The sequence below is a fragment of the Halichoerus grypus genome, chromosome 1, assembly GCF_964656455.1.
Source record: "Halichoerus grypus chromosome 1, mHalGry1.hap1.1, whole genome shotgun sequence".
In the NCBI taxonomy this organism is placed as follows: domain Eukaryota; kingdom Metazoa; phylum Chordata; class Mammalia; order Carnivora; family Phocidae; genus Halichoerus; species Halichoerus grypus.
The window spans coordinates 131,259,859-131,284,447 of NC_135712.1; the positions used below are offsets into that span (position 1 = coordinate 131,259,859).

At 40.6% G+C, this 24,589-nt stretch overlaps 1 long non-coding RNA gene across 1 annotated transcript in view; it reads left to right on the forward strand.

Moving 5' to 3' along the window:
- LOC144379953 (uncharacterized) overlaps window positions 1-24,589 on the forward strand; it is a 216,629-nt gene that overhangs the window by 138,958 nt on the left and 53,082 nt on the right. Inside the window, exon 3 of the long non-coding RNA XR_013443558.1 lies at window positions 18,307-18,438. This is a non-coding gene — a long non-coding RNA (uncharacterized LOC144379953). The remainder of the gene's footprint in view (window positions 1-18,306; window positions 18,439-24,589) is intronic.

A 24,589-nucleotide genomic window follows, 5' to 3' on the forward strand; every position in this document is an offset into this window, starting at 1 on the left:
GACTGCTGTAATGATAAGAATAATTCTAGAAGCCAACTTCTACTACTTTGTGATACGTACATTATCTCACTTAATTCCTCCCTCAGATGTCTATGGTCTGCCTATGGTCCAAAGGGCAAGTCAGTCTGAAGGGGGAGAAAAGACAGACTCATAAACATTTGGGCAAAAGAAGCTACAATGATAACTGTAGTTCCTGTCGTACTGTTTCCAGTCTCAGAACTAACCTCCATACCTTGTATGTCCAGCCTGGCTAACTTCTGCTCATCTTCTAAGATTCATTACAGACACTTTATCTTTCAGGAAACGTCCCTGTTAGCTTTCCCACCAACCCCCCCTTTCGATGGACTCCTCTGATCATTGCACTTGCCACAGTATATGGTCCTTCTGTCCAGTTAGACCGTACGCTCCTTGAGAGTAGAAAATGCAACTTGTTCTTCTCCATGACCCCATCCTTTTTTAATTTTTTTTGCCTTGTATACAGTAAGCACTCAAAAATGGTTTATGAATGAATGAATGCTGAAGGGATAGTACAATAAATGAAGAGAAACTGGATGGAGGTTATAGCAGAGAGGAGTTTTGAGCAGAATTTTAAAGAAGGCAATGTTTGGGGTAGGAAGATATGTTTCTCTAGGGAAATGAAGAAGTAAACGATATATATGTGGAGGGAAGTGTATCGTTTTGTTTAGCTAAGGTCTGAACTTCGGATCAACAGGAAATAAGGGAGGGCAATTGGTGACAGTTTGAGCCACTGTGCAGAGAAATTTAGCCATGACAAGGACCTACAGATGCCACAGTGAATCTGCATACACCGTGCATCCTGAATACTCAAATGCATGCGAGGTTGTCTTACGAAGTCAAAATTCCCAAGAGTGTTATAGGTGTACGGGAAAGGAGTGGAGAAAACCTTGGGCTCTAGGTTTTGTCTGGGGCTGCCTCATTCAGTTGTACTTCTGACTGCAAAAATGAACCTGTTCTGGAAGTCCACATTTCCCCTTCAGCCCCTGGAAAATAAAATTCAGCTGCACATATGTATTTTCACTAAATTATTAACGGCATCAGAAAATGTTCCCATTTTCACTTTTTATGATTAAATTTCATCTTTCATGAAAATCAGGGGTAGTTTCTTCATTAGCTGGTAGGCAGAACAGCTTGATACCTCAGAAAATCCCTTATGTCTTAGATTCTTTGTTCTCTCATTAAACACTTTTTTTTAAAGATTTTATTTATTTATTTGAGAGAGAGAGAATGAGAGAGAGAGCACGAGAGGGGGGAGGGTCAGAGGGAGAAGCAGACTCCCCACTGAGCAGGGAGCCCGATGTGGGACTCGATCCCGGGACTCCAGGATCATGACCTGAGCCGAAGGTGGTCACTTAACCAACTGAGCCACCCAGGCGCCCTCTCATTAAACACTTTTGAGAAGGATTACTCCATTTTCTCCTACGCATACAAGCACCCGTGCACTCACACACACACACACACACACACACACACACACACACACACACACTGGCTCACAAGCCCTTATGTCATTAATGGTGTATCTTTATCTTCTACAGCAAGCCTGCCACGTGTTTTTTAATATCTTCACTTTATAGCTGTTGTTGCCAGGTTGATAAAGAAGACATGAAATCATTTCTGGCACCAGAAGCAGCTAACCAAAAACCTGTACCGTTCCTTCAACCCTCTTCTTCTACTCTTTAAGAACACCTGCCCCTTTCTATCTAATCTATTATCTTAAGAAATTTGCTATTTTTCCCCCAGGGGGAGGGACAAAAACTCACTCTTCAAGATGTTACTTTGTTTACTCCAGTTAATTATTTAAGAGGATTCTTTAAGTCCTCACTACTCAACCTTTACAATTCCACACAGAAACAAAGATAATTTAGAAGGCTGAGAATCTTTATGCAAATTGAGATTTTCAGAGCTGGAAAGGGCACATCACAGCTTCAGCCTGGTGAGGGTTGGACACCAGGGCATCGTGGTGTTTGGTAGCTCATGATGAGGGGCATTTTGGCCACGAATGTGGAACCATTTGTTGAACATGTAAACAAATATTAATAATACAGCATTAATTTATTGCTTCTGCAGATTATTTCTAATACAGACTTGCTGGCTTGTACATGTATAATACATAAACACATCCATAAAAGTTTAATGCCTGCAGAGTAGTACATTCACCCACAACACTCCCTGTTGACACATTTTTCACTCTTCTTAACACTGCTTCCTGAAGGAGTCAACATGGTGTCAAGGTGACAGAATGAAGACTGACACCGGAGGAAGGGTCAGCAAATTAACTTTTGCAAAACTGGTGGGTCAATTAGACATTTGGATAGACATTCAGCAAAATGGGTGGTGATCACCAATGTGGTTTTAGTTGATTTTGAAAACTGGATCTTGAATTACCAATAAGAGCAGAAGAACCTGTCTATACTCCAAGGGCAAGTTACACTGAGTTCAAAAGCCATTCTGGAGAGTCCCCTAGACATTTTGGCGGAAGACATTTTACACCATTTGACAGAGACTCATCGATCTTAAAGAAAAACTTGAACCCCCGTATTCCTTTCAGAATTAACACTTACAAGGAAATAATAGAATAGAGGAATAGTGATCATTTCTGCAGGATCTGAGTCTTAAAGTTTTGGGCACACGTGAATCCCGAGTCTCTCTCTGTCGGAGCAGCTGAGGCAAGATCCCTCCCTTACTAGGAACTCAGATTTCCAAGTAGAAGCCCTGCATTCCTTACAGGAAAGACAGGACACAATGGAAAAGCATTCCAAATCATTTCTTCCTCACCCTTTTGCTGATTGGAAACCAGACTCACCCATAGTTTAGATTGTTTTTAAAGGCATTTGAATATACATTCTGCTTTTTCAGCTTCTGCTTGGCTGGCACAGAAACAGAAATTGGAACCAGCCGGCTCCATCCGTCGCCTACCCCCAAACAGTCTCTGAAATTTCTGTTCCTCTCTGGATAGTGTATGTTCAGTCATTTTGCAACACTCAGCTCGGCTCTAATGACAGCTCTATTATGGCCCTGTGGCCTTTCTCGTAACATTTATTTTCAGGTCTGCCATGTGTTGGGCATCCATAACAGCCGGGCTGACTATCACTCTGTGGCTCCAAAGGCGTCGGCAGTGAGAGTGGATCTGGACTCCTGCAAAGTGTGATAGAATTGGCCGGATGTCATGCGACGAGCTCTGCTTATGTTCCTTTGTCCAGAGCAGGCATGAAAGAAACAGAAAGCCTCGATACGGGGCCTGCTTCCTAAGAACATAAAGGACCATTTATAGTGACGTTTTAGGTTAAAGCTCAACTTCTTCTAGATCTTCAAGCTCTATCAATTAGGTAGGCAGCTTTCTTTACTGGGAATTTTCTTGCACTTACTATTTGTGGAGGAAGTTATTGCTCAAGTGAAGCCGGTTCCAGCTTATGCCTGAAATTAACCTTTGGATAGCACCTTAGCAATTTACGTCCTTTTGAATCAGTTATGACCACATTCCCCTAGAATCTCGGCCTGGTATCTCTTCATGGAGATTTCAGAACCACCTGCTTAGAGGTAGGTATGTCTATATTACCTGTATTTATCAGTGATTAACAAAGTAATAGATATTGCCTCTTTCCTTTTTACCTTGCACTGTTTCCTTAATCATTGCAATTATCAAAAGCTTTTATCATATTCAAAGGCTATGTGAAAACCCCCAAAACATTGGCCCAGGCAAAAAAGTAATTCTAATTAGAATTTATCACTGTCCTACACTACTTGTTTCAGTATTTGAATAGCTCACAAGGAGAACAGCCATCTTTATATAAACATACTGTTAGGTTAAGTCTATTGAGAGCAATTTACAGTCAGTATACCAACTTGCTGATCACTGATGGATAGCTGATGCCCAGAAAGCAAAATGAATTTGTACGATTTAAACTCACAAAAAAATACTTTGAGTTGGGCAATTCTCCAGGATAGCCAATTGCCTACATGGTATCTCCATTTGGATGTCTAATAGGTCTCTCAAACGAGTAATGTCCACACAAAATTCTTGATTTCCCTCACACTCCAAAACTTATCCAGTCTTAGTCTTCCCCATCTTTTTAATGGCACTGTTTTGGTTGAGATGCTTAGGTTAAAAACTTGGGTATCATCCTTGATTCTCTTTTTATCACATACCCTATAAGAGAGATAGAAAAGCGTAAGATGATATTAGCTCTCCCTTCAAAATATATCTCCAGTCTGAACACTTCTCAACATCTCCATTCCTCCACCCTCATCCAAGCCACCATCACACTAGCCCGGAAGGACTTCTCTTTGTGCTGTAACATGGCTCACTGTTAGTCTATTCTCCACCCAGTAGCTAGAGTGGTGATTATTTCACAATGTTGTCAGATTACATTGTCTCCCTGCTCAACACCCTCCAATGGTTTCTCATCACACTTATGATCTACAGGATCTTACATGATTTTCCTCTGCCTCTTTCCCTCAACTCATTGCCCATCACTCCTCTCTCCCCATTTACTGTGTCCTCAATGGACTCACTTTCTTCCTCCTCTTCAAACATAGCTGAGGTTTGTTCTAGCACAACACCATTGCACTTACTGCTCCTTGAACCTGGAAGGTCCTATCTCTGTATCCTTGCCTTGCTCACTCCCTCACTTCTATTGATATGTCATTTCCCCATGAAGCCCTGTCTTGACAACCTCTCCAAACTGTACCCCCCTCCCATTCCCACATCATGTTTCCGTTCCACCTGCTTCATTCCCTTCATAGCACATGCATCCCTAAGGGTTATCTAGAGAAACAGAACCAATAGGATCCTTCTACATATAAACATGTATATATTTATTTTGAGGAATTTTTTCATGCAGTGATAGGGCTTGGCAAGTTTGAAATCTGTAGAGCAGGTCAGCTGGCTGGAAAGTTACTCACGATTTCTGTCACAGTCTTGAGGAGGAATTTCTTTTTCTTGGGGTAACCTCAGTTTTTGCTCTTAAAGGCCTTCAATTGATTGAATGAATCCCAACTACCTTATCAAATGTAATCTCCTTTACTTAAAAGCAACTGACTTTTGGGGCGCCTGGGTGGCTCAGTCGTTAAGTGTCTGCCTTCAGCTCAGGTCATGATCCCAGGGTCCTGGGATCGAGCCCCACATTGGGCAGCCTGCTCGGCGGGAGGCCTGCTTCTCCCTCTCCCACTCCCCCTGCTTGTGTGCCCTCTCTCGCTGTCTCTCTCTCTGTCAAATGAATAAATAAAATCTTTAAAAAAAAAAAAAAAGCAACTGACTTTAAATGTTGTAATTTAAAATACAAAATACAGTATCAACCTTCATATCAACATCTAGGCTAGTGTTTGACAGAGTGTCTGAGCACACGTAACATTTGACCATCACAGCACCCATCACTTTGTGGCATCATACAGACATTGATCCTACTTGTTTATAATAAATCTTCTTCACTAGAATGCAAGGGCCATGACGGCAAGGCCCTTGTCTATCTGTAGTAACACTATACTCCTGTGGCTGTAAGAGTAACTGGTACACGATAAACACTGGATAGATAAATAAATTAATCGGGCTTCTTTCTCATCTTGCATGAAACCAAAGAGTCACAGACAGTATTTTTGACAGCACGGCCATTCACCATAGAGGTATCAACAACTGAGAAGTTATTGAAAATAGTTGTTCTGGTGTGCTAATTATGTATTTGCTCGGGTTCTCAAGGTGAGCAGGAGATCCAACTGTTGACAGGAAAAGCTGATAACTGATGAGAAAGAGCTAGCCAATTTCAATCAACAAGTGTGTGATTCCAACATCAATTATCTCATTTGAATATGAGAGAAGAAAACTCATAATGGACATTCATTTTGTGTTTTGTGAAATAGTAAACAAGTCCTATATTATCATTCAGAATAGAAGCTAGCACCTCAAGATACCTACTCAGCCATTTAAGTTATAACTTTTTTTTTTGCCTTTAAGTTTTGGGGGATTGCATGGCTAATTTTATAGTTTTGATGAGACTTTTTAAAAAAAGATTTTATTTATTTGAGAGAGCGCAAGAGCACACACAAGAAGGGGAGGGGCGGTGGGGGGGAGAAGCAGACTCCCCACTGAGCTGGGAGCCTGATGCGGGGGGTGGGGGGCCCTAGGACCCTGAGATCATGACCTGAGCCGAAGGCAGATGCTTAACCAACTGAGCCACTCAGATGCCCCTTGATGAGACTTTTTAAAAACTTTATATATATCTTCATTAAAGGATTTTTCTTAGTTAATTTGATAGAGTGGGAGGAGATAAAAGTGACTAACATCAAGGGACCCAGAAGTTTTAGGCCAAGCACCTGGGAGAAAGTAGGACATTGTATGCTCTGGGGATAGAGTCAGGTGGGTTTGAGCCAACACATTTTTCAAGTTGTGACGTGTGTTTGCCAAGGCAAGATTAAGAAAGTCAGGCTTTCCGGATAGCAGAAAGACTTAAGCTTATTTGATCTTGGTAATTATTAAAACAGTTTGCAAAAATGGACCGTACAGCCCTTTCAGACTTTGGAATTTTAAAATATGACTGATGTTTTGGACCTGGGAAATCCTGTGGGTATCTTTTTAAGTTAGTCGTGTGAGATTTATGGATTTCAATATCCCACCATATTTAACTTTATAGTCTTCAATCCCAACTGTTTGCAGAGATCTTTTTCACATTTCTCATCTTGTGACAACTCTGTGAGGAAAGCAAGGTAATATTATCATCCTTATTTCACTGGAGTGAAACTGAGGCTCTGGACACTTACGTGACCCAATAGAGGTCACACAGCTATAGGAAGTAACAGCATTAGGACTCAAACTGAAGTCTTAGGAACTTTTCAAACCCCATTATTCTGTCTCCTTCTTGGTGAGGGCTGAGATTATCAAGGTATAAACCTTTTGGCTCTTTAGAACTAAATTATTGATGAGATGCTCATTCTATTAACTGGGCTGCTGAATTATTTTTTCCAATGATGAATCCGAGAGTTTTGTTGAGACACAAGAGAGTTTCTTTGCCTAAGCCTTGTAACAATTTAGGAAATGCTCTATTCTAGCAGAATGTGTGGACCAGTTCTTGCCTCCTGTGTTGAAGGCCTCTCTCTATTAACTCTTATCATATATAGTGTGACTGCTTTCTGTTTCACATAGAATCATCAGGAAATATTTTTCCCTAAGAGGAATAATTTCTCCAGTGATCAACATAATCTTTTCTGGTTTGGATTTTGGGGTGTGTGTGTGTGTGTTTTAATCGGATTTTTGTTTTGTTTTACTTATTTGTTTTGGTCTACTGGAGAAAGTGGAGAAAAGCAGGCAATTTCTTAACCTGGTGGAGGAAGATGCATGACGGCAACTTTCTGGAAACAGTTTGGTGGCAACAAAACCAAAGATTTTTAAAACTTGCAAACTCTTTGACATTCCAATTCTATATTTAGGAATTTATCCCAAATATTCAAGGATTTGTGAAAAGGCTTATTTCCACGCCTTTCAATGAACATTGTTCTGAAGAGTTAAATTTCGAATAGCTTAGATAGCCAATGTTAAGAGATTGGTTAAATACATTATGGTACATCCTGACTCCAACTTCTCGTGCATCCATTTAAGGAAGAGGTTGAAGGAAAAAATACATGACATCATAGAAAGATGTCCAAGATATATTTTAAAAATAAAAATCCAATTAAAAACAGTATTTGGAGTAGGATCTCATTTTTTAAAAAAGCATGTTTAAAAAAAGAAAGGACTGACAATTACACACAAAAATATTAGTAGCTGATGTCCTTTGGATGTAGGTTTATGAATGATTTCTTTTTCCTACCTGTAATTTCTGTGCTTTTAAAAAAAAGTTTGTATTATTTATGAAGAGAAAAAGGTAGACATTATTAAAAATCACAAACACTTGATTTAGGAGATCTTGATTGGTTATGAAGTGATTTGTTCTGCATGACTTTATGTGCTTTTTAATGATCATTTTATCTTCTAGGATATCTCACAGACTGACTTAAAGGTAAAATTTTTTGAAACCATTAGATTGTTTTTAAATGCCATTTCATTTTATTTAGTTATTTTATTTAGATATAATTGACATATAACATTCTATTAGTTTCAGGTGTACAATATAATGATTCAATATTTGTATATATTATGAAATGATTACCACAAAAGGTCTAGGTAACATCTTTCACCATAAATAACATTTTATAAAGCACTAATGAACCACTTTCAAAAACACTTTATTTAAAATGTTCCAAACTCACTATTTGCAGATAGTTAGAGAAGTGATCATCCTATAAAAAAAATGACAACTGCATTTTTTTCTATTTCTGTTGCAATAATTGTCTTGGCGCAGCAAATCCTACACCTAGCAAAGGAAGAAAACTTTGTAGAGGAACCAGTCCATAATTGTGAACTAATTAAGCCCAAGTGGAGTACAATAGATTTGAACAAGTAATCAAGTTAACTGTTTTAATCTTATTGAATTTGAGGTGCCAACGATACATAACACAATCTTAGAATTATAAAAATTTGGAAATGTAGTGTTGGGTAACACTGGGGGTATTTTGCTCTCATTTTACAAATAAGAGAACAATGGCCCAGTAAGGTTAAGCGATGCATTCAAAACATAGACCCAGGTAATGCCAAAGCCAGGATGGGAGTTCTACTCCTATAACCCTTAGCCCAACCCTTTTTCCAGAATCAGGGTCCAAGTACCAGGACTGTACCATAAAATACATGATCTGGAGCAAGTTATTTTACCTCCTGGAGCCTTGATATTCTCATCTGTAAGGAGTGTACAGTATTATCTACGTGTAGAGTTGTGGAGGAAACAAAATAAGAATTTAAGAGAACAACCTAGTACTATGTCCGGAACACAGTAGATGCTGAATACATTGTGGCTGTTATTACCACCAGTATTATTCATCTAAGATCCACTTGAAAGTTGGATTTGTAAGGTGGAGCTTGGAAGAGAGGTTAGAGCTTATTTGAGGCATTCTCTGCATGGTGACAGCATCTGGAACAAAGAAAGTAGATATAATTGTCGACAGCATAGAGAGAGAAGGGAGAACTGAGGGTAGAACCTTGAGTAAAGCCACACTGAAAGTTTAGAAAATAGCGGAGGAACCAGTTAAAAAGACAGAAGAAACAAGATTGAGGACATCCCGGAGACCATGTGAGCAGGAGCCATTGGGTTTGCCATTTTCATTGGTCATCTTTGAGCAAATCGTTGTTGTTGGGAGAGAAGTAGAATCCAGGTACAAAAAAGAAAAAAAAAAAAATAAGAGAGAGTATGTATGTGTTGAGATATCTAAAAGGGCCAGAGAAAGTTGGTTATTTAAGGTGGTGATAGGGTCAAGGACGGATTTTGCTTTTTAAATGTATGGCAGATCCGAGCATGTACAACAGTTGGCAAGAAGACTTTGACCTAACAGAGAAACGGGAGATGAGATAAATAATAGCTAAAATTGTAAGAGGTAGGAGCCAGTCATAGGATAAGGTTGAGTGAGTCTTGGCAAAAAAGGGAAATATCTCTTTCTCTGAAACAAGGACAAAGGGAAGCTGAGGGTAGAGTGATTTCGAGGTGAGAAGGAGAGAGACTGAGGATTCTTATATTGTATGCTCTCAGTCTTCCGGGTGGACTAAGTAGTCAGGTTTTTTCTCTCTAATGAAGAGCCAGGGGCTGGAGTGGGAGTATGAGAGAGACAAAAAGTTTGGAACAAAGCACTGTGGGGAATTGGCAGAGTCGATTCAAGAGCAATACAAATATGTTGGTGTAGGCTAACGGCTCACCTGTGGTCAGACAGCATGACTGGGTGGTAGACTTCACCAGCGCAGTATCGATATCTTGACCTCCTGAGCCTGGACTGACCACAGCCGTCCTAGAAGAAGAGGGGTTTGGAAATAATAAGGCAGCAAGAAAGTTCTAGGCTGAGGGAGAGAGGTTCGGTCAGAACCACGGTGATGGAGTGGAAAAATAAAGGTAAAACTTTGTGCTCCGTGGACAGCCAGTGGCAGGAGCTCGGGAGAATTTTAGTGAGTGATGTCTTGGCAGGGGCACGGTTTTGAGAGATAATGTTAAGGTTTGTGGCTGAGGTGAGGTGAGGCCCAGATGGGAGTGTTTGGAACAGAGGTTACTGAGAGCAGAAGTTTCATCAACGTCCGCCACCGAGACTGGGTGACAGCAGAAGGCTGTGAGCAAGGACACCCCTCCGCTGGCCGTGGGAATGGCGCGACATGCCCTGAATCAGGGGCTCCTTACAGCAACCTCAGCTCAGAGCTGGGCGTTTCTGCTCTCTTCCCTGCCTGCACAGAGACTTTGGGATGTCTCCTCCCTGGAATCCTGACACGCTGGTATTTTGAATTCCGGTTGTCCCATTCATCTCAAGAGACGCTGCACTTCTGGGTCTCCCTGCAGGGAGAGAATGTGCCTACCTACATTTTCCCTGAAGTGCTTGTTTGTTCGCTACCCAGATTCCCAATATCGTCAACCTCCCCCGTCCCCCCAGCCTGCGCTTCTCATTTAGATCGGAGTGTGATGCCGCTATCCATTTTGCAGTCTTTGTACACATCAAAACAAACAAACAGAGACCCAAACACACCCCAGCAGGCTTATTGTCAGAGAATTAGCTCCCATGCTGGCGCAGCCAGACGAATTCAGATAAGAATAGCTTAAAATAAATCCTCCCAGGCAAACTGGTCACAGGCCAGAGCTATGGGATAACTTCTGGCTACAACCACATTCTGTACACATGTTCTGTTATCCTAAAAGATTTTATTTTATATTTTTAAAAGGAGCCAGAGATAGATAACAGAGCAGTGAATTAAACTTGCCTTCTCCTCACTGGAACCTGAGGTAGCTGTGGAGGTATTTGGTTGAGAAGTCAGACCGCGGGTTGAACATTCAGGAGCACCTGTTTATGATTACTTTTTGCCTCCAGGTAAACAGAAATGTGATCTTCTACTGCTGGAGGCTTCTCCTCCCTACAAACATTAACCACATGCATCGGTTGGAAGGCATTCCACTGCTAGGTCAAGCCTGTGGTTCCTTCCTCCATAACCCCGAAAGCTACCTATGAACACTCCTTTGACACTTGGTACCAGTTTAACATAATAAACATCTTCGGGGACTACCTCAGTAATTACAGAAAGAAAAATAATTTTCATCTCATAGTTAACTCGGGTGGATTCGAAGCTGGTGCCTAGATTATCCTTACGTACCTCTTCCTTCAGGGAAATCTGAGTCAAACATTGTGACATTGCATATGACAGTTTCAAATAATTATAACTATTATTTCAACATTCCCATGTCTGGCTGTGTGGATAGACGATGACCCAGCAAGGGAACAAGGTGTAAAGCCTGGAGTAAGATGAACGCTTTTCAGCTGGTGATGCGGAAAATATGTATGAGCCTAGCTCATGGCTGTTCTGTTTTCTTTCTGAGGGAATTTTTACAAGCTGCAAGTCACTTTGATTGTCTAAAAAGTGAAGGGCTTCATCACAGCAACAAGCTTTGATTTATTTCATGAACCAATAAGTGAAACTGTGTTTCCAAACCTCCATTTCTAAATCAAAAACTTTTGCTCTCTCAGCACTCCCACTCCCCAATCCAGGAGGGCTGCCTCCATTCTGAAGTGAGTTATGAAGTTGGGCAGGAGTGTGACTTCGTATGTAGGGGCAGTGTTCATAGGGTCACACAAATCTGGGTTTAAATCTCAACTCAATCACCGAGTGGTCTTGAGCAAGTAACTTAGCCTCTAATGCTTTCGTTTCAACATTTATAAGATTATCCTAACATTTTCCACCTCGCAGGGTTACCGTGAGGATGAAATGACATAATGCATATTGAACAATTAGTACTATGCATGTTTGATAGCAGAAAGGGGAATTCTGACCACGTATGAGACATGGGGCTCAATTCTTTGTACAGAGTAAGTCACTGAATCCTCACAGCAAACCTCTGACATAGGAGGTGTGATGAAGATCCATTTTTTTTTTCACACAGAAATACAAAAACGTCAAAGAACAGAGGTATGAGAATAAACCATCTGTACAGGAATAAAAAGTGGGTTGATGGTGGTGGTGAGAGTAGTGGCAGCTAGCATTTGTTGAACACTTTAATAAGCACCAGGTCTTCTGCTAACTTTTAAAATATGCATTACTTTGTTCATGCCTTACAATAATTGTAAGAGGTAAGGTACAATGTTTAGCCCATCTTATACCGAAGAAAACAGAAGTACAGGGGAGATTAGAACCTCGCCCGAGGTCCCACAGCTGGTTCGTGACAGGCTGGGACTGAATTTAGCTCCTTGTGACTTCAGAAACTGTGCTTTTAACTATTAGCCTAGTGATTCTCGAAGTATGGTCCCCAGACACAGCATCGGCATCACCTGAGAATTTATAACAGAGGCCAGTTCTCAGGCCCCACCCAAGACCTACCGAATCAGCGACTCTGGGGGTAGAATCCAGTGATGTTAACCGAGGTAACTTCTCTGTGCCCCCATGTCTTTAGCTGTGCAGTGGAGATAACCCCATCACCCATTTCGAATGGATGTAATGAATGTTAAGTGTGACAATCCATGTGTCAAGCATGAGCTCTGAGCTTAGCGTCTTTACTCGATAAACATTAGCCATTATTATTAGAAAAAAAAATCTTGTCTGAAAAGAATCAGGCATCATCCTAAAAGAATATATAGGACAAATAAAAGTTTATATTCTAATGTATAGAGATAAACCTAAGAGAAAAGCAGTCAGTGTCCAAAGCACCTTGTTTCCCAGGTACTGTCCATTTCACGAAGTAACTAACTGAGCCGAAGACGGTGGTTTTTCTACTCTGTGATTTCAATAAAGGCCGCGGACTTTGCTTAAACAGGCTGTGAATTGTGGACTTCACTGCTCCGAGTCACTAATGAGTGATAAAGAAATGGATACTTTTTCAAACACATTTTTTTCTTTAAATTTCACCAGCGCAAACTGCCTCTGAATAGCCCATTCGTTAAAACACTTGGGTAGAAACGCATAAGCTGGGATAATGGGGTTTGTTTCATCAGCCAGCATTTCTCTGTACCCAACCGCTCCCCACTTCTATGTAAAGGCACGGAAAGCTGAATGTGCTCCTCGGTGTGAGCCCTGCAAGAGCACCAACCGCCGAAGGCCTTGGAGGCATCACCGGACCCTGCGAAAAGTGAAGAACTTGCAGGAGGTGCTTATGGAGGGACCCCGGCTGCCTGAGAGGGAGGTGGCGTCTTGTGCCCTATTTATTCCCACTAAATTTTTGTATCATCCAGAAGATAGATGTGAGGGTGTCTTTTCTAGGGCACCGCATGCCCAGGCCCTCCATCGTGGGAAACCTACGGGATAGTATATTCTTTACTAGGGCTGCCCATGGCTTCCGCTGCATCACCCTGATCTCTGCCTTCACCTTCACATGGTGTCCTCCTGTGTGAGAGTCTGGGTCCAAATGGCCCCTTTTATAAGGGCTCCAGTCACATTGGATTAGGGGCCCATCTTACTCCAGTGCCACCTCCTTTTAACTAATTCTATCTGAAACAATCCTATTTCCAAATGAGGTCACGTTCCGGTGTAGTGGGGGTTAAGACTTCAACATACGAGTTCTGAGGGGCCACAATTCAACTCTTAACAGATGGTAAATGAAACTCTATCCACCAAACCGGCAGTTCTGGCCCTTTGAAACAGGCTTAGAGCCGTGTTTCTCCAACTGCAATGCGCACGTGAATCACCTGGGGATCTTACTAAAATGCAGACTTTGATTCCATAGGTCTGGGGTAGGGGTCAAGATTCTGCATTTCTAGCCAGTTCCTGGTGATGACGATGCTGCTACTTTGAGTAACAAGGTCCCAGAAGAATTGTATGGCAGTTTATTCTCATTCCCAGTCTCTGACGTTGGTTATGCTCACTGTGCTTCATCCAAAGGGCTTGAAGGTCACCACCTCCTCACCTGGAACCCTCTTCTAGCTCAGGGCCTAAAAGTGTTCTAATTAACAAAGTTCAGAGACTCTTAGCACCACTCAGGTCTGAACCTGTGGAAGCTAAATGTTGTCTGCTATAGAAATTCTTTTCTGAACTCTGTCCAAGCACCTGGTTCATCTATGTCATCTTTCAACCTTTATCAGAGCTGTGGTCTGGCATGGCCAGCATGGCTTCCGTGTGGTTTAATTCTCCTGGGATCCCACCAGGAGTAGTCGAGGGTGGGTTCACGTTTCCTTAGAGGACTTTAATAAATTAATACCTAGACCGGGGGAAACATATTTGCATATTAACAAACCAAGTATTAGCAGGCAGGACTTATAAAGAAGCTTTACAAATCAAACAATTCAGTATAAAAATGGCCAAAGATTACGAGGAGGGAATTCACGTAGGAGGATACTGCAACGACCAATAAACATGTGAAAATATTTTACTTCCATTAGTAATTTCAGAAATTCAAATTAAAACATACTGGAATTAAAGTTTAGAACTTAATAAATTTTTTTTTTAATTTTTAAAGATTTTTTATTTATTTGAGAGACAGAAAGAAAGAGAGAGAGAGCTTGAGCGGGGGGAGGAGCAGAGGGAGAGGGAGAAGCAGACTCCCTGCCGAGCAGGGAGCCTGATGCGGGGCTCGATCCCAGGACCCCAGGATCATGACCTGAGCTGAAGGCAGACGTGCCACCGACTGAGCCACCCAGGTGCCCTGAAAACTTAATAAAATTAAAACAAAATTATTTCTTGTGCTTTAACGGGATGAATATTTAAAACACTAATTGACGGCAGGAGTGTGGAGAGATGGGTACTCTCATTCATGGATAGAAATATAAACTGGAAGTCACCGCTCCGTCTTCCCTGTGTAATCCCTACGTCTGTGGAATTGTGCTTTTTGTATCTACCCTACAGAAACACATGGATACGTGAGGAAGCATATTCAGAGGCAGTCACTGAAGTATTTATTCATTACTGATAATAGCAAAACTTGTTGACACTCGAAATGTACATCAGTAGGAAAACAACTGTAGTGTAGACATAGCACGTAGCCATTAAAATGAAGAACAACTGATTACATTTCTTGGCTAACTTACAAGGTACCAGACTCTGTTCTAAGTGCTTTCATGTATTAACTTTTTAATATGACATAGGACCTATCTTAGCCCCACTTTAGTGATGCAGAAACTGAAGCACAGGAAGAGCTAATCACTTTTTCAAGGTGATTTAGCAGGGGCAGAGATGAAATTTGGGTCCATGTAGTTTAGTTACAGGGGATGCATTCTTAACCCTTTCAAGGTACCACATCTAGAGCAGGAGAATGGGGTGTCCTCTATGTCCTGATGTGGAAAGATCTCTAAGAAAAATTATTATATAACATAAATGTAAATTTATAAGTAATATAAATATTAATGAATGAAAAGCAAGGTGCGGAATGAGTCATATGGCCTATGTAAAAAACTCCAAACACCTACACACTTGATGGGAACCTGTGTGTGTATATAAATGCGGTGAAAACTTCTGAAAGGTATCATAGCAATCAGTTATCTCTGAAGAAGGAAGGGGTGGCTTTGGAAGTTATGGAGGTGGTAGAAAGGACATTTTTACTTTTATTGGCAATAATGTTTTTTCGAAGGATTATATGTTAAGGAATTACTTAATTTTAACATATTAATTGACGATATCAGTTCTTAGTTCTGCGTTGACTTGGCTCTGCCCTCTGAGAAGCAGAGAGACATCCCCTTTCAGCCTGGATGGGCAAATCCTTCTATTCCTGATGCATCTGCATGGAGCCAGCCTCCAAGCACATGACCTTTCCTCTGTTGTTCTCATCATCATCACTATTTGTTTATCTTCCATTAAAGTGTTATTTATTAGCCCTGTGGATATTGTTTATGAATGTTCCTGGTGTAATTGGAAAGGGTATGAAAACTCCAGTTTGAGAGAGGCTGGGAATCCAATAGCTGCAGCATGGTTTAAAGTGGCTGATGTCTGGGGAAGGGGGAGTATTTTGGAAGGTCTCTATGCTCTCGAAATTGTCTGTCTTCCACTAGATCTGACACAACATCCTCAGTTTCCCCGATGAATCAACATGACTTTGTCTCTTAAGTATAGTTTATCCCAGTTTATCTCCCGGTCCTCCCATCCCTCCCCACCACACCACCCCTGTAATCAAATGAACACAGCCTTGTGAGAAGAAATGGCATTTATAGTTGATTGTTATTTACTGACCAAGCAGATATACTAGGTGATGCCTAGTGCATATAGACGGTAGATTTAAATAGTCACTTTTCGTTTTTAAGCTGAAACCAGATGGCCAGTTCTACTTGCCACTGCATCTAGCACGTTCTGAGCTGCTGGCCTGGAAAACAATATGCTTGCAGTGTATTCTGGCTCTGTCTTCCCTTCCTCTGCGTTAATCCCCAAGTCACACAAAGAAACAACTTCTCCCACCAAAGACATGCTCACCTTCTAAGACTCAAATTTTAGGGATACTTTTATGCTTGACCACCAGAACACATTGACAAGATATCAGATTCTGCTTAACTCCAACACAGATAGGTTTGCTTCTATATTCCTTAAGTAAGTGTCGTAAAATTTAAAAAAATGTACACATGCAAAAAAGTGAATTTAAAATCTGCAAAAATGGATTGTAGGCTTCAGTACAAAAGTGAAACAATAGAACTCCTAGAATAAAGTATAGAAAATATTTGTGATCTTGGGTTAGCCAAAGAATTCTTAGCTACTATTAAAAAAGCATAATCCTTAAAAGGAAAGACTGAGAAGTTGGACTTTATCAAATTTGAAAACTTTTGTGCTTCAGAAGATATCATTAAAAAAATTTTTTTTAAAGAAGATATCATTAAGACAATGAAAAGACAAGCTATAGATTGGGAGAAAATATTTGCCAACCATATATCTAATAAAGAACTTTATTCAGAATATATAAAGAATTATGACAATTTATTAATAAGAAGACAAACAACTCAATTATAAAACAGGTAAAATATTTGATAGACATTTCACCAAAGAAGAAATTTGAACGGCAAATAAGCATATAAGTATATGCTTACAATCATTACTCATTAGAGAAACGCAAATTAAAAACACAATGAGATACCACTATACACCCCTTAGAAAGGCCCTATTATTAAAAAGGGCCAACTGTTGGGAAGGATGTGTGTGGAGCAACTGGAAACTTCCTGCTTTGCTGGTGGAAACCTAAAATGGTTACAGCTATTCTAGAAGCAGCTTGGCAGTTTCTTAAAAACAATCTTTCCATACCTCATAGGAATCCTACTTCTAGGAATCTACGCAAGAGAAATGAAAACATATGTCTACACAAAGATGTGTGCAAATGTTCATTGCAGCATTATTCATAAAAACCAAAAACTGGAAACAACCTAAATGTCCAAAAACTGGTGGATAGATAACCAAATATGATATATGTATATACAGTGGAATGTTATTTAACAATAAAAAGAAATGAAGTATTGATGCTTGTTACAACATGGAAGGGCCTCAGAAAAGGAGCTAAGTGAAAGAAGCCAGATGTGAAAAGACTACATATTGTATAATTCCATTTATATGAAATGTCTAGAAGAGGCCAAATGATATAGACAGAAAGCAGACCAATGGCTGCCTAGGGCTGGGAGTGGGCACAGGGACTAATTGGAAATGGTCATGAGGAAACTTTTTGGGGTGATAGAAATGTTAAAAACCTAGAATGTGGGGACACCTGGCTGGCTCAGTGGGTAGAGCATGTGACTTGATCTTGGGGTCATGAGTTTGAGCCCCATGTTGGGCACAGAGATTACTTAAAAGAAATTAAAAACAAAAAAATATCTAGAATGTGGTGATGGTTGCACAACTATAAATTTATTACAAATCAATGAGTTGTATTCTTACAACTGGTGGATTTTATGGTACCTAAATTACACTTCAATAAAGCTATTTAAGAAAAGAAAACTTAATAGCATATCCCCATGTGCCTGACCCGGACAGGGTCATTTGATCTATCACTCTAATACTAGCTTAGGTATTTGCCAGCCACATTAACCAGGACCTTTTGTCCCCAGAGAAGTTCATTACTCACATTAGGGATTGACCAGTACTATGTATCATTTTAAAGACAGAGTACCAAAATAGTAAAGGGCAGAGCAGGTAACAAAGTGGCCTACTCTATCACACGGTGGTTACAATTCCGAGAAAATTCAACTTGCAGGAAAAATAGCTGCCAACCAATAGTTACTTAAAGAGGTCTCGATAAGAGTTGCTGGCATTTTTGTAGACAAATAACTCCCTCCTCACCATGGCTGAAACTCTTCTTTCAGATTAATGTGGCCATTTTATATTCTCCAATCACTGGTGAGAGAGGCCCAACAAGCACATTGGAGATGTCAGTGTGGAATCGAGATGGAGCCAGAAGTCATAGTTTCAAATCCCAACTCCTACAACTCAGTAAGGTAATACGGAACAGTGTTGGGGAATTTATAAAGTGCTCTATGCATAATGGCCAGTGTTTTTATAATTCAATAGTTTTACAGTGATTAAAAGAATTTTATTTTTTTTAATTTTTTTTTAAAGATTTTATTTATTTATTTGAGACAAGCAGAGGGGAGAAGAGGGAGAGGGAGAAGCAGGCTCCCTGCTGAGTGGAGAACCCAACACAGAGTTGGATCCTAGGACCCTGAGATCATGACCTGAGTGGAAGGCAGATACTTAACCAACTGAGCCACCCAGGCGCCCCTAAAAGAATTTTTTAAATGATGGCTTATCTTAAAATCAGGGAGCCTATGTTGAATTATTATCAATATGAGTCCATATATATGATAATCTTGATTTGAATTCATCTCCTCTCCCAACCTTTTAACTTGCCCATTGGTTTAAGGACTTTTCTTAAGTCCCTCATGCTTAAATTCATTCCCAAATTTTGCCTATTCACCTTCTGACATATTCCTCGTTTCTCTCCTTTGCTCCATTTCAGTGGTGGCTACTCCAATGGAAGTCATCAGCTTCTGAGCCTCTGACAGAAACCTTTTGTTTTGCTTCTCCCTTTTAAGCCATTCACATGGCTATCCTGATCCCATCACTTTTATGGTCTAAAATATGCAGTGGCTCACTACCACCTCCAGTCTTACTATCCTTACTATGTCCAGAAGGCCCTCTTTTTGTTCCTGAATATTTCCTTCAAGAATCATCTCATGACTCATTTTGTAAATGGTGAGGTAGAAGGGTTGCTCTTGGACCCCACATGCTCCTTAATCTGTCCATTTTCTCAGACACCCAAAGCCTCATGATTCTGAGTTTCTCACTGAGGCTTCCTCCAAGTGGGCTTCCAAGTTATTCTCTCTCTTGACCTGTCCATCTACGGTTCCATTCCATGATATTCAGATTTCAGGAGCTTTTGGGAGCTTAAATGGCCTGATAAACTAATTCATATAATAGAATAAATATAGATATATTTTTGAGCCCTGTCATAAATAAGTATCTCATTTTTAAAAGGGATAGTGTGTGACACAATACAATAGCCCAACAATCACTAGAAATACAGCGTGTCATGCAAGTAGAAGGGAAACATGGGGGGAGGTGAGAAGAGTGCACAGGAGCATCATCCCAGTGTCCTTGACATTACTCCATTTACTCTGCTTGTTAAAACTCTACCTCTCCCCACAGTGGTGTGTGTCCCAACTCTTTCCTGGCATAGTGTTCCTGGGGACACAGGTTTAAGAGTTAAAAAGACCTGGATCTAATGCATCCCTCTGCTACTGACTAGCTGTGCAACCTTGGGCAAGTCATTCAACCTCTCTGGCCCTCGGTTTTCTCAGCTGTATATTGGGTACCAGAACATTTAGCTCATGGAGTGGCTGTGAGGGTCAGATGAAATAAGATATGCAAAATGCTTAGCAATATAAGTATAGTAAAACGTGAATACAGAGGTAACACATTCCCTTATGAAGCCTTTGCTCTTGAATAATTCCATAAATTCATGTTGCACCTCCTCAGACTATTTTCAAAGATTGGGACTTTGTCTTATTTTTCTTTCCTTTTTTTTTTTCCCCCCAGAATTACAATGGTTCCCTTATATTTATGTGTGTGTGTGTGTGTGTGTGTGTGTGTATTTATATATATTTATTTGTCCTCATATCATTCCATAAGATTTTCCACGTGGCTTTTCTTATTCCTAAAATGAAGCATTAAAAAGAAGTAACCTCTGGACTCCTGGGTGACTCAGTTGGTTAAACGTCAGACAATTAATTTCAGCTCAGGTCATGATCTCAGAGTTGTGAGAGCAAGCCTGGCTTTGGGCTCCTGCTGGGTGTGGAGCCTGCTTGAGATTCTCTCTCTTTCTTCCTGCCTCTCCCTCCCCCCAGAAAAGAAATAGCCTCAAGTTTACACTTAGTTGTAAATTTGCATAAATCTACATAGGAGGGCAAAACTCAAGAAGTCATTTTGTCCACCCAAGAAGTGCCATGGCCTGGCTTTTTGTTTTGTCTTGTTTTGTTTTTCAATCCAGAATATCTCTAGTAACATAATACCTCAACACACAGATTTTTATGAGGCCAGAGTACTTCTAAATGCATTCTTGTTTAAATCCAAATACTTTTTTTTTTTTTAAGATTTTATTTATTTATTTAACAGATAGGAACATAGCGAGAGAGGGAACACAAGCAGGGGGAGTGGGAGAGGGAGAAGCACGCTTCCCGCCGAGCAGGGAGCCCGATGCGGGGCTCGATCCCAGGACCCTGGGACCACGACCTGAGCCGAAGGCAGACGCTTAACGACTGAGCCACCCAGGCGCCCCCAAATACTTTTTTTTAATCTTCTTTTGAGGACAAGTATTCAATGTTTTCAAGTATCTGAATAACTTCACTACCAGTGTTTCTCTGTGGCAGATCCTAAATAGGTGTCATTTTCTGACATATAATATGAGCCTTTGGGATTAAGAAACAAATGAATATTTGCTAAGAGCATATTCATGCGCAGAGTGGTGTGGTAACGGAGAGCATAGTTTTAGCTTTGGCTTGAGTCCCAGTTCTTACCCTCTCAGAAGGCTTGACCCTTCCTCAGCCTCAGCTTCCTCATCAGGAAAATGGACCGGAACTGCAACCTAATCCACGCAGTTGAAATGAGAATACATGGAAATAATGAATAGAGAGGATTGTACTATGTTTGCCACATAGGAGGCTCTCAGTCATTACTCTACTTATAAAATTATCATTGCAATAGCCAAATACAATACAGGTAAACCTTGTTCCATTGTGCTTCCCTTTACTGCACTTCACAGACACTGCGTTTTTTTTTTAAAACTAATTGAAGGTTTGTGGCAACCGCAAGTGGAGTAAATTTCTCAGCTTCCTTTTTCCAAGAGCATTTGCGCACTTCATGTCTCTGTGTTGCATTTTGGTAATTCACATAATATTTCAAACCTTGTCATTATTGTTAGATTTCTTATGGTGATCTGTGATCAGTGATTAGGACTCACTAAAAGCTCAGACAATGGTTAGAATTTTATAGCATTGAAGTATTTTTTAATTAAGGTATGTACATTGTTTTTTAGACATAATGCTATTGCACACTCTGTGGACTACAGTATAGTGTAAACATAACTATTATATGCACTGGGAAACCAAAAGATTTGTTGAACTCACTTTAGTGAAATATTTACTTTCTGTAATGGTCTGGAACTGAACCCACAATATCTCCGAGGTCTGCCTGTACTAGGTGCTTTGACATACATCCTCCTTATGGACCTGGTACTTCTCAGACCCCAGAAGTCTAGGGGAAAGGACTGTTCACAGCAACAGCAAGCATTTCTCTGATTCCTCTTCCACTCATTCTGAGGACCTTTTCTTTTCCTATCACTATTTTTTTTAAACCTTCGTAAAATACATGCAACATTAAATTTACCCTCTGAACCATTTTTAAGGGTATATAGCTCAGTAATGTTAAGTACATTCACACTGTTGTGCAACCAATCTCCAGAAGTCGTTTCATCTTGCAAAACTAAAACTCTCTACTTATCAAACATTTCCCCCTTTCCCCTCTCCCCAGCCCCTGGCAATCATTGTTCTATTTTCTGTCCTTATGAATTCAACCATTCTAGGCACCTCATGTAAGTGGAGCAGACAGTATTTGTCTTTTTGTAACTGGCTTATTTCACTTATGTCTTCAAGTTTCATGTATGTTGTAGCATGCGTCAGAACTTCTTTCCTTTTTATAGCTGAGTAATATTCCATCGTGTGTATGTACCACATTTTATTTATCCATTCATCCACTGATGGACACTTGGGTGGCTTCCACCTTTTGACTACTGTGTATAATGGTACTATGAACACAGGTGTACAAAGATCTCTTCCAGATCCTGCTTCCAAATCTTTTGGGTATCTATCCAAAAGTATCATTGCTGGATCCTAGGGTAGTTTTATTTTTAACTTTTTGAGGAACTGCCATACTGTTTTCCGCAGCGTGAGCCACCCTATTATGGTTCCCTCTCGAGTGCCAAGAATGGTCAGAGGCTGTGACAGATGACTTTACAGCTGCCCCATTTCTTCCTGTCTTACTCCCTCACATAGCAGTTTCGACTTGCCTCTAATAGTGGCCAAAGTTTCCTCTGTCCTGCTGCTGATCTTGACACCTGCCACAGTGGATATTCTGTGCACGGGTGCTGTCTGTGCCTCGCTGGTGGCTCTTATTACAGCTAAAGTAAGCTGCTTCTAACGGTCAAGGTTTATTGAGGGACCACCATGTGGCAGGGGCTAGGCTAAGCACTTTGCTGCATTATTTCATTTAAACCCTACAACAGCCTTCTGGAATGGGCTTGGATACTAGCCCCTTGGACCAGTATGATTCTCAAAATGACTTCCATTAGACTTGGTGAGGAGGAGAAGGGGCGCCGGGGCACATGCTTAACAGATCCCAATATCTGGACCAGGCCCCAGGCTAATTAAATCAGAACCTTCAGGGAGTGTTGCTTTTTTTTTTTTTTTTTTTTAAAGATTGTATCTATTTGTTTAAGTAGTCTCTACACCCAACATAGGGCTCGAACTCACAACTCTGAGATCAAGAGTTGCATGCTCCATCAACTGAGCCAGCTAGGTGCCCCACCTCTGGAGAGTTCTTAAAAAGTTCTCCAGCTCATTCCAATGTGCAGCCAATTTTCAAAAACAGAGACTTCAGAGCCTAGCTGTTCAAAGTGTAGTCCAGCAGCATTGAACTCACTGGGAACTTGTCAGAAATGCAGACTCTTAAGCCACACCCCAAACCTGCTGAATCAGAACCCCCATTTTAATGAGAACCCCCTGGGATCTGCATGCACATTAAAGTTTGAGAAGCACTGCCTTAGCACACAGAACAGTTAGACAAATAAATCCAATAGAGCAATAAAGCTTCCACCTGAGGTCTCTAAGTGCTTCGTGGTCATTAACTAATTCATCTTCCTAACGGGACACTAGACCTATTTTAGAGATGCATAAAGAAAGGCATATTTGCAATTTTTAATTATTTGATTATTTCTCTTTGTTGAGTGTTCTAATTTCCAGGTTGAGGCATTATGACTCTTTAAATCATTCCCTCCCTTACCATCCCTAAACCAATTTCTAAAGTAAAAATCAAATGCAGTGAGCAAGCAGATGAAGGCATATCTATATACAGGGGGGAAAAATGCCTTTTGACCCTCAGAATGGGTTCTTGCCTGTTTTTCTTATTGCCTGTGCCGTGTACCTGAGAACCACCAGAAATGTTTCCCTTCAGATTTTCTGCAAGCTTCTACTTGCAGTCCTAACTGCAAGAGCCCCAGCTTCTCCTAAGAATTTAGCACATCATGTGCACTTAGGTCCTATTTTCTTAGCACTCTGCTAACCTTTTCAGCTTCATACTAAAACAACAAATTAGCACTCACCTTCGCCAAACCCACAAATATTTGTACAATTAAGGAGCAAGCTTTGTAGTTAGAAAGGGAAGAGTGTTCCCTTGTATTTTGTGGCGCCAAGCAGCCTTTTTTTTTCTTTTTTGGTTCAGCTAGATTAAGTCAGATTAGCAATATCAGATAAATAGGGCAACTGTCAAGGCACTCAACAATAAATTGAAACATTCTATTTAAGGAATGTATAATTCAACAGCTTTGATATGTGGAAGTTCTCAAAAGCTCCTCCGGAGGAGGCCTGTAGAGAAATTCATCAGTAAGTCATCAAGAACAAGAGATTTTACTGGATTTTAGAAAATTAACAATCAAGGAATATGCCTGGGACAAAACCCAAAGCCCTAGAGGGTAACCAAGGTGAATGCTTTCTGACCCCAAGCCCTATTAGAGCTCTTTATTTCCAGGGGTATTGTGAGCTAATCTTCTGTAAATGATCTATGCTGCACTCAGCTTTTGGTTTCTGGTTCCCGTGGCCAGTCACAATGCAAAAACAGGCCAGAGTTCAATGGAAGCCAGATCCCACGCCTGGAGCAGATATGGTGCATACCATCAGCTTCCTGTTCTTCTTCTAAGAGTAACTGTTCCTCGGACTCACTCTTTTTGGAAGGGTGGAGTGTATTAGCCTTAAGATAAATGTCTTTATCTTAAGACAGGGCTTTGCGAACAAAAACATGCCTCTTTGGAAGGAAGAGTAA